Here is a 10783-nt window from a genome sequence, read left to right on the forward strand (position 1 = left end):
ATCATCTCAAAATGGATTAAAGACTTAAACATAAGACAAGATACAATAAAACTCCTAGAAGAAAATATAGGCAAAACATTATCTGACATACATCTCAAAAATGTTCTCCTAGGACAGTCTACCCAGGCAATAGAAATATGAGCAAGAATAAAGGAATGGGACCTAATTAAACGTACAAGCTTCTGCACAGCAAAGGAAACCATAAGTAAAACAAAAAGACAACCTACAGAATGGGAGAAAATTTTTGCAAATTTAACCGCAAAGGCTTGATCTCCATAATATATAAGCAGCTCATATGACTTAATAAGAAAAAAACAAGCAACTCAATCCAAAAATGGGCAGAAGACCTAAACAAGCAATTCTCCAAGGAAGAAATACAAATGATCAATAGGCACAGTGAAAAAATGCTCAATATCACTAATTATCAGAAAAATGCAAATCAAAACTACAATGAGTATCACCTCATACCAGTCAGAATGGCCATCATTCGAAAGTCCACAAATGTGGAGAAAAGGGAACCCTCCTACACTGTTGGTGGGAATGCAGTTTGGTGCAGCCACTGTGGAAAACAGTATGAAGATCCCTCAGAAGACTAGGAACAGACTTACCATATGACCCAGGAATCCTGCTCCTGGGCATATATCCAGAAGGAACCTTACTTCAAAATGACACCTGCACCCCAATGTTCATAGCATCACTGTTTACAATAGCCAAGACATGGAAACAGCCTAAATGTCCATCAACAGATGATTGGATAAAGAAGATGTGGTATATTTCTACAATGGAATACTACTCAGCCATAAAAACGGACAACGTAATGCCATTTGCAGCAACATGGATGCTCCTGGAGAATGTCATTCTAAGTCAAGTAAGCCAGAAAGAGAAAGAAAAATACCATATGAGATTGCTCATATGTGGAATTTAAAAACAAAACAAAACAAAACAAATTCAAAACAGAAACAGACTCATAGACTTACAATACAAACTTGTGGTTGCCAAGGGGGCAGGGGGTGGGAAGGGATAGACTGGGATTTCAAAATGTAGAACAGATAAACAAGATTATACTGTATAGCACAGGGAAATATATACAAGATCTTATGGTAGCTCAGAGCAAAAAAAAATGTGGCAATGAATATATATATGTTCATGTATAACTGAAAAATTGTGCTGAACACTGGAATTTGACACAACATTGTAAAATGACTCACTCAATTAAAAAAAACCCCAAAAACAAGAAGCATAAAACACACACACACAAAACAAAAGGAAATAGAAATGGATTAGTCAATATGCCTTCAGTAAAAGGAAATGCTTCAATAAAGAAAAAAAGAAAAGAAAAGATATGGAGGAAACTTAAACGCATACTACTTGCTTAAAAGTAAGCCAATCTGAGACTACGTAACGCAAGATTCCAACTATCCAACTTTCTAGAAAAGGCAAAATTATGAAGAAAATGAAAAGATCAGTGGTTACAGAGAATGAGGAGAAGATGAAGAGATAGATTACAGAGGATTTTGTGGGCAATGAAAATGCTTTGTATATTATAATAGTAAATATGGGTCATTATACTTTTGTCCAAACCCAAAGAATGTGCAACACCAAGGGTGAGCTTTGAGGTAAAGTATGGACTTTTGGTGATCATGATGTGTCAAAGTAGGTTCATCCTTTCCTGAATGTAAAAAAAGTTTCCATTCTGGTGTGTGATATTGAAAATAGGGTAGCCATGTGTTGGGGTAGTGGTATATGGGTAATCTCTATACCTTCCTCTTAATTTTGTTATAAACTGCTCTTAAAAAAATCATATATGAACCAACTAATATAGTTCCACTTGCCTATTTCTCAAAAGCCTTCAAATTAATAGAGTTTGAATGTTTTTCTTGCTCTCAAATTCCCTCTCATAAGTATCATTAAAAATATTTTTTGGGAAATTTTCCTGTGAAATTATCCTTTGAATACACCTCTATAAAAGCTGGGCAGAAGGAAACTGAAGAATAACTGTTGGTCAGGAAATATAAAGATAAAAAATCAAACACTTTCACTATTTTTGACAAAATTTTATGTAAAATGTTTGATAAATATGGGAATACGGATTGTAATTTTCCATACTGCAAGTATTTATTTAGAAGAGAGAAAATGTCCATTTTTCTCCCACATAATCAAACAGTCTCTTACCTTAAAGAGACATCTAAATATATTTATAAGAAAAAGATGTCTCTTTACTTGATTTTTCTGAGCTATCTGTCAGTCTCTGACTGCATTTGTTCCATGGAAATCTGCCTTTACTTTTGGTTTGCCCTTTTCATAAGGACTCTTCTGGACATTTAAAATTTATGATAATTGAGATCAATAGAAAGATAAGAATTTAGATATGTTTAGTACTTTTCTGGTTTAAGAAAAAATCTCCTGACTGTAAACTCCTAATCACTACATTACAGGAAGAAGAAAAAATTGTTTCTCATGCAACTTAAAGGAATTGCTTGAGTTCCATGTGGTATCTGGAGAAATTTCTGAAGATCTATACAGAACTAACCAGGCTTTCAGAAGAAGTTAAAGGAAATGAGCTTAAAAAGCCATTTTTCTCTCAACACATCTAAGCCAGGTATAGCTGGGCTGACAATTCCATTTGACTACACAACAATCTCTAATGAAGGATTTAGGGGTGAATTAAGCCTTTGAAAACAGCAGAAGAGGAAAGGTTCTGTTTTCAACCCCATCTATGGGGCTAGTTACAAACAGATAATCTTTGAATCACATTTTTAACAAAATGGAATGAGTCAGTCACTTTTTCAAACATGTTTTTCTAACTAATGCTCTTACATGGCTTAAAAACATACTGATACACAAACAATTGCAGCAGCTTTTAAAACGATGATACAACCCCATAATTTCTTCTAAATAGCTCAGACATGTGGATGAATGAATCATACATCCCTTCAGAAAGTAATTTTTCTCAGTAAATTCTAATTGTTGAAATCCTAGCACACCACGAGTAGGTAAAAGGCTTTCAATTGAAATAGAAATCTGTAACTTTCTCCAGAGCAAAACCTAAATCCTGTGGGTAAGACAGCTTTGAATATATTTAGGACTTTTCACTTCTTGAGAGCTTTTAGTTCCAGACATCTTCCTTATGCACACAGCAATTTACTTTATAAAGGAATCCAGTTATGTAAGTGGCTTTCGACAATTCCTGTCAAGTTCCATTCCCCAGAGCTGCAATAACAAAGTACCACAAACATAGTGGTTTAAATAAAACAAACAAAAAAAATCATTCTTTCACGGTTCTGGTGGCTAGAAAAGTACAATATTAAGGTGTAGGCAGGGCTGGTTTTTTCTGAGGGCTTGAAGACGACTATGTTTCATGCATCTCCTTTAGCTTCTGGGGTGTTGCTGGCAATCTTTGGCATCCCTTGCCTTGTAGAAGCATCGCCCCTTTGTACATACATGGCATGCTCCCTGTGATGTGTCTCTGTGTCTAATTTCCCACTTAAGGACACAGTCATACTGGAGTAGGGGCCCATTCTTCTTCATGATCTCATGTTAATTATATCTGCAGCAACCCTTTGACAAATAATGTCACATTCTTAAGTACTGGACACTAGAATGTTAACAAATGAAATTGGGAGGATTTATAATTCAACCCATTATATCCTTAATATGGGGTGGCCTTCCTTGATGAAGTGTCATCTTGCAAGTGCCTCACAGGTATCTTCTGGAAGTTTATTTCCCTCTACTCTTCAATATTTCACAGGTATATAGATGCTCACTGGAAAACAAAGATACCTTACCAAACCAAACATCAAATCCCAAGATTTCTAACAGGAAGTATATCATGTACCCCAGCTCCAAAGAGTATTACAGTCTTTTTATTGCTTTTGACTTAAATTTTTTTTTGTTTTGGTTTGTTTTTTTGTATCTAGCGCTTTTATTCCAAGTTTCATTTATTTATGTATCTATTCAGTCTACTTATTCTTTTTTTGTTTCTGTTTATTTTTATGATGAAGCTTTTTTTTTTTTAACTGGGACAAGATCTAAGCAGGAAAACTAAAATTCAGCTATCTTTTCTTTTTATGCTTTTAGGTCTAAGGAATACACCAAAGCCTTCTTGAACTCGACCAGGAATCCCTCAGCCTCATAATAATCGAGCCAAAAAACAGACCCTCTCTATCTACAAGCACTTTTTTGTTTCATTGGAAGGACAAGCACAAGACTTACAGAATTTATGATAGAATCTATATGAGAACAGTATAAATGTGCATCCATTATGAAAATGAAGGAACATCGGAGAAACTGGCTCCTGTGTTAGCACCTGGTTCTGCATGGATTAGATGTCAACTTTGCATAATTCATGTTTTGGTTTTGAGTTTCAAGTCCTTTTTCTTACATCTTCTGACACCACTGTAAAGTCTTGATCTGTGTTTCTAAGGCTTGAATAAATTTGTCCTTTCTTTCTCATTTTAATAGTCTCAATTCAACCTCTCTACTAGGCTGCCTCACTACTCCTCTCCTTACTTTGGATAGAGGAATGGAGATGTATCTTAAGAGATACAAATGCTACAAAGTCTGAGAATCCAGACTCCAGTGTTCTTTTTGTTTGCCCCATCAGTTTGGTAAAAGACTGTAGGACCAGAGCCTATTCTAAATGTGTTATATGCTTCATTGTAGCTAATTTTTGAATAAACCCAGGTGAGAGACAGGATTGTCTTTTGTTTTAAATGCACAAAATTTTGTCATGTTGGGTAACTTGTCCCCAGATGAACAGCTAGAAAGGCTTGGTTTGAAATGACATCAGTTGAGCTAAACCACTGTACTCTGTAACTCACCCACCCCATTTCCATTGTGTCATCAATTTGCATTTTAAATAAAAATATCTAATAATAAAAATATATATTTCTAATCTCAAAATTTCAGATTTACAGGAAACTGGTAAGAGATAGTTACTTTAGCAGGTGTTGCCATTTTGGCATCTCAGATCTTACCAGGGACTTAGTCTATGCAGGGTAGCTAGCTAGAGATGTGCTCCAGTTCCTCACTGCACAGAGAGGTTGTCTGAGACTTTGCCCCTTTCTTCTCTCAAGAAGTGTAATTCACCAGCAAGTCATCATTCGCTTGTTGAGGCTGAGATAATCTCACAGGGCCAACTTTGGGCATGAGTTGAAATTTTTGATGTTGAGAAGTTTGCTTTTTATTTCAGGTGACAAGAAGAGTTTCTTATATCATTCTGAGATAAGGATGCTCCTTATACATCAATGGGGCAGGTATGACCAATCATATTCCCAGGGATTTTGGAAGTTTTGAAAAGTCCTAACTCACTGGTCCAACCAGTGGAGCGATGATTCAGCTTTCAACTTGGATTCTAAACAAAGCCAAAATCAGAGGCACAGATCTTAGTTTTCAATCATGTAATCAATAATAAAGAAAAAGTGAACCTATACTAATATGTACTGGAGGCACTAAACCATGAAGCCACATTATTTTTTTGTTTTTCTCTTCTGCCTGAGATTCTCAGGTACAGTGAATCCGTATTATGTTTTTATATTTAAGACTCAAAATTAGCTGACAGAGAGTGAGAAATTCAGACCCAATCCAGATGGATTTGGATTCTGAGAAATGATTCTATTTTACTGCTCTATGGGAATGGAAAAAAATCAGTAATAGCAGAGATGTTGTGACTATTAGGACCTGAGTTCCTAGGTAGCCCACCTATTGCTGACGTTAAAGTGTCTGACATTGATCTTGCCTCATAAGTTCATCAAATGTTGCTTCCATTTATTAGAAAGTAAAAATAATCTTATCTCTATAATGTTCATTAGCCAGACTGGTGCTTGAGCATATTGGTTTTGCCATGATCAAGCAATCTCAGTGAAATTATCATCTTTGAGATTCACATACTTACCTATAATGATGTTCCAAATCAGCTGGAACTACCCACAGCTTCCAGATGTAATGTTCCACCAAAAAGTATGGTGGTAATAGAACAGGGCTAACCATGTATGCTAAGACGAAGAACTAAGTGGCCTAGAGTTTCCAAACAACAGTCTACAAGCCAGAGAATCCAAAGGGACCATATGGAACAGATCAACAATTAACTGAGAACAGAGAATAGGGATTAAACTAAGGAGGGACGTGCAGGCACATCTTGGTCTTCTGGGCAGTATGATTCAAAGCCTGAGGGCAAGCATATCAGGAAAATAAGACTTGAACAGTCAAGGGGGAGTGCAAGGTAAACTCAGGTCCACGGTCACAGAAGAGTGACCCAAACCTAAGGTCACTGGTTGTTTTCAGAGTCAAACAGGAAGTGAGATAAACCCTATTTAACACTGAAATAAGATGGGACCATTAAGCCCTGAGAATAATCTCATACAGAGAAGAACCTGGTGTTAGATATGTAGGTGTGATTGGATGGGCTCTTCTTGGACTGTAAAGTTGGAAACCCAGATGTCCAGAGTTCAAGGCTAAAGAGAAAGAATAAATGACTGCTTCTGATGCAAGTATTCAGATACCAGAGCATTTGTAGTTAACACTGAATCTACCTAGTAATAAATAACAAACAGAAAAAGAATAATAAATTGTACTTTCTTCTTTCCACTATATATTTCAAGGGAAGATAAAGTTTTTTGTTTTTGCTTTTCTTTTTTTGGTCTGAAAGATGATCACAGTTCTTGCATTCACTAAGTTACAGCACAGATGAAGTCTGTAGACAAGAAAGAAAGATTTTTCTTCTTGAAAAGGGTGCACATCTCTAAATATATCAGGCAATTCTAATAAGGGAATGCATGGCTAATGCATCCTGCATGCATCAAGCAGCTATTCCCCATCCCTCATCCTCAGAGTGAAAAGCATGTCCTTGTTTTACCTGAACAGGAAAATTATTCACTCAGGAATAACAAGTCATTTAATTTCATGATTATTCTCTACAATATAAACTCAAATATAAGTTTAAATGAGAATGGAATGGGATACTCCACAAGCCATCTCCAGAAAGTCAGCATAGAAATACGGGCTCTTGGGCCATAGCTACCAAAAGCCAGACATTCGCCTTTGATATTTGGGCCTTTGAGTTTCCTCAAAATGAGAAGGTGAGCCTAAATGAGCTGAAAATCCTATCCTCCTTTATTACATGGGTCCATCCCATGGGACCACGAAGTGTATATTAACACCTTCCAGCGTATTAACAGAGCATTTCTATGTGTGGATGTTAGTGACGTTAAGCTCCTGTTGGTAACCCAGAGATCTAATAGGTATTTAATGCATGATAAGTATTACTGTTGCCAAAATAAAATTGTGTGACTTTTGTATACTGTCTAATGATGGTGGAAGATTTTAGAAGTGTGAAATATACATAGACTGCATAATTTCTTAGTTTTCTGGATAATACATTTCTGGAATGTTTTATTGGCACTATACAGGCTATAAAATGGCATCTGTATTCACCTATTTGGAGCAAATACTATATTAAATGATCTCCCTCCATCTCTTTAGCTTAATTTCCTTTACCAAGCTATTTATTTTTGGGTAATCATTTTACCTCTCTACAGCTTAGTTTTCTCTTTTGGTAAATTAATAGGGTTGAAATAGAGCAATACTTTCCAAAATGAGTTTTATAAAATGCATCATAAAAACACAGTTTTGTAATCAAATGTTTGAAAAAATGCTGTATTCTATATTTCTTCTTAGAAATCTGGATTTTTCATTGATAGAATAGAGGTTCTGAGAAGTATGACAGGGAAGAAATTTGTTTAATTTTAATTTTCCCATTTATTTCAGATTTGATTGTGATTTTTTTTAAATTTCTGAATCATAGCAATTAATAAAGGGCCATCACATATTAATTTTGTATTCTGCAGCTTCACCAACTTCACTGATAAACTCTAGTAGCTTTTTGGTGGCATCTTTAGGATTTTCTATGTAACATGTCACCTGCAAACAGTGACAATTTTATTTCTTCTTTTCCAATTTGGTGTCCTTTTATTTCTTTTTCTTAATTGCTGTGTCAAGACTTCCAATACTTCCAAGCTGAATAAAAGTGGCAAGAGTGGGCATGTTTGCCTTGTTCCTGATCTTAAAGGAACTCTTCTTAAAGGAAATGCTTTCAGCTTTCACCATTGGGTAAGATGTTAGCTTTGGGTTTGTCATATGTGGCCTTCATTACATTAAGGTATGTTCCCCTAAACCTACTTTCTGAAGCGTTGTAATCATAAAAGAACGTTGAAATGCTTTTCTGCATCTATTGAGTTGATTATATGGTTTTTGTTTTTCAGTTTGTTAATGTGGTATATCAGATTGATTGATTTGAAGATACTGAACTATCCTTGAATCCCTGAGATAAATCCCCTGTTGATCATGGTATATGATAATCCTTTACGTATTGTGTTGTAATGTATGTATTGTTGAATTCAGATTGCTAATATTTTGTTGAGGGTTTATGCATCTATGTTCATCTGTGATACTGGCCTGTAATTTGTGTGTTTTTTGTGATATTTTTGTTTGGTTTTGATATTAGGTGATGCTAGCCTCACAGACTGAGTTAAGAAATGCTCTTCCCTCTGCAGTATTTTGGAATAGTTTGAAAAGTAAAGGTAACTCTTCTCTAAATGTCTGAAAGAATTCACCTGTGAAGCCATCAGGTCCTGGACTTTTGCTTGTTGGGAGTTTTTTGTTTTGTTTTTTTTTTTAATTACTGATATAATTTCATTAGTGGTAACTGGTCTGTTCATATTTTCTATTTCTTCCTGGTTCAGTCTTGGGAGATTGTACATTTCTAGGAATTTGTCCATTTCTTCTAGGTTGTCCATTTTACTGGCATAGAGTTGTTTTTAGTAATAAAATAAAGACAACACAAAGAGATGTAAAGATATACCATGTTCATGGATTGGAAGAATTAAAATTGTTTAAAATGATCATACTACCCAACGCAATCTACAGATTCAATGCAATCCCTATCAAAATATCAAAGGCATTTTTTCATATAACTAAAACAAATAATTTAAAAATTTGTATGAGAACACAAAAGATCCTTAATAGCCAAAATAATCTTGAGAAAGAAGAACACAACTGAAGATGTCAATGCTCCCTGACTTCAGACTATACTACAAAGCTACCATAATCAAAAACATATGGTACTGGTACAAAAACAGACACACAAATCAAAGGAACAGTATAGGAAATGCAGAAATAAACCCACACACTTACGGCCAATTAGTCTACAGAAAAAGAGGCAAGAATATACAATGGAGAAGTAACAGTCTCTTCAATAAGTGGTGCTGGGAAAATAGCTACATATAAAAGAATAAACTTAGAACATTTTCTCACATCATATACAAAAATAAGTTCAAATGAATAAAAGACCTAAATGTAGGGCCAGAAACCATTAAACTCCCAGGAAAAAAATATAGTTAGAACCCTCTTTGACATAAAATGTAGCAATATATTTTTGGATCTGTCTCCTAAGGCAAAGGAAACAAAACAGATTGGACCTAAATAAACTTAAGAGCTTTTGCACAGCAGTAGAAAGAAACCATCAACAAAATGAAAAGGCAACTTACTGAATGGGAGTAAATATTTGCAAATGATATGACCAGTAAAATGGTTAATATCCAAATATATAAATAGCTCTTATAGTTCAATATTTAAAAAATGGATTAAAAAACAGGCAGCAATCTTGAATAGAAATTTTTCCAAATGAGATATACAGATGGCCAAGAGGCACATGAAAAGATGATCAGCATCACTAATCATCAAAGAAATGCAAATCAAAACCACAATGAAGTATCACTTCACACCCTTCAGAATGGCTATCACCAAAAGACCACAAACAGCAAATGCTGAAGAGGATGTAGATAAAGGGGAACCCCTGTATTACTACTAATGTGAATGTAAATTGGTGCAGCCACTATGGAAAACAGTATGCAGGTTCCTCAAAAAACTAATAGAACTACCATGTGATCCAGCAATTCCACTCCTGGGTATATATCCAAGAAAGTGAAAACATTAATTTGAAAACATGTATGCACCCCAACTTTCACAGCAGCATTATTTACAATAGCCAAAATATGGAAGTAACCTAAGTGTCCATCAACAAATGGATTTTTTAAATTGTGGTAATATATATACAATGGAATATGACTTATTTATAAAAAGGAATGAAACTTTGCCATCTGCAACAACATGGATGCACCTGGAGGGTATTATGCCTATTGAAATAAGCCAGATAGAGAAAGAAAAATACTGTATGTTATCACTTATGTATGGAATCTAAAAAGTAAATTACTGAATATAACAAAAAAGAAACAGACTCACAGATATAGAGAACAAACTAGTGGTTACCAGTGCGAAGAGGGAAAGGGGGAGGGCACAATAGGGGTAGGGGACTAAAAGGTACAAACTACTATATATAAAATAAATATTACAAGGGTGTTTTGTACAGCACAAGGAATATAGCCAACAGCTATACATGGAGAATAATGTGTAAAATTTTTTAATTATCATATTGTACAACAGAAATTAGCAATGTAAATCAACCATCCCTCAATAAAAAAAAAATAGTGTTGTCAGAGGACTTCTAGAACAGTGAACATATTCTGTATGATACTGTAATGATGAATACATGTCATCATACTTTGATCAAACCAAAAAAATGTACAATAACAAGAGCGAACCCTAGTCTAAACTACAGACTTTGGGTGATAAGATGTGTTGATATAGATTTATCAACTGTAACAAATGTACCACTCTGGTGGGGGATGTTGATAATGGGGAAGACTATGCATGTGTGAGGTCAGGGGGG

General features: G+C 35.0%; 1 long non-coding RNA gene across 1 annotated transcript in view; it reads left to right on the forward strand.

Moving 5' to 3' along the window:
• LOC116667020 overlaps nt 1-4828 on the forward strand; it is a 331291-nt gene extending 326463 nt beyond the window's left edge. The window contains exons 4-5 of the long non-coding RNA XR_004323797.1: nt 2436-2599; nt 4078-4828. This is a non-coding gene — a long non-coding RNA (uncharacterized LOC116667020). The remainder of the gene's footprint in view (nt 1-2435; nt 2600-4077) is intronic.
• Nucleotides 4829-10783: the final 5955 nt, after the last annotated feature.

The sequence above is a fragment of the Camelus ferus genome, chromosome 11, assembly GCF_009834535.1.
Source record: "Camelus ferus isolate YT-003-E chromosome 11, BCGSAC_Cfer_1.0, whole genome shotgun sequence".
Classification (NCBI taxonomy): domain Eukaryota; kingdom Metazoa; phylum Chordata; class Mammalia; order Artiodactyla; family Camelidae; genus Camelus; species Camelus ferus.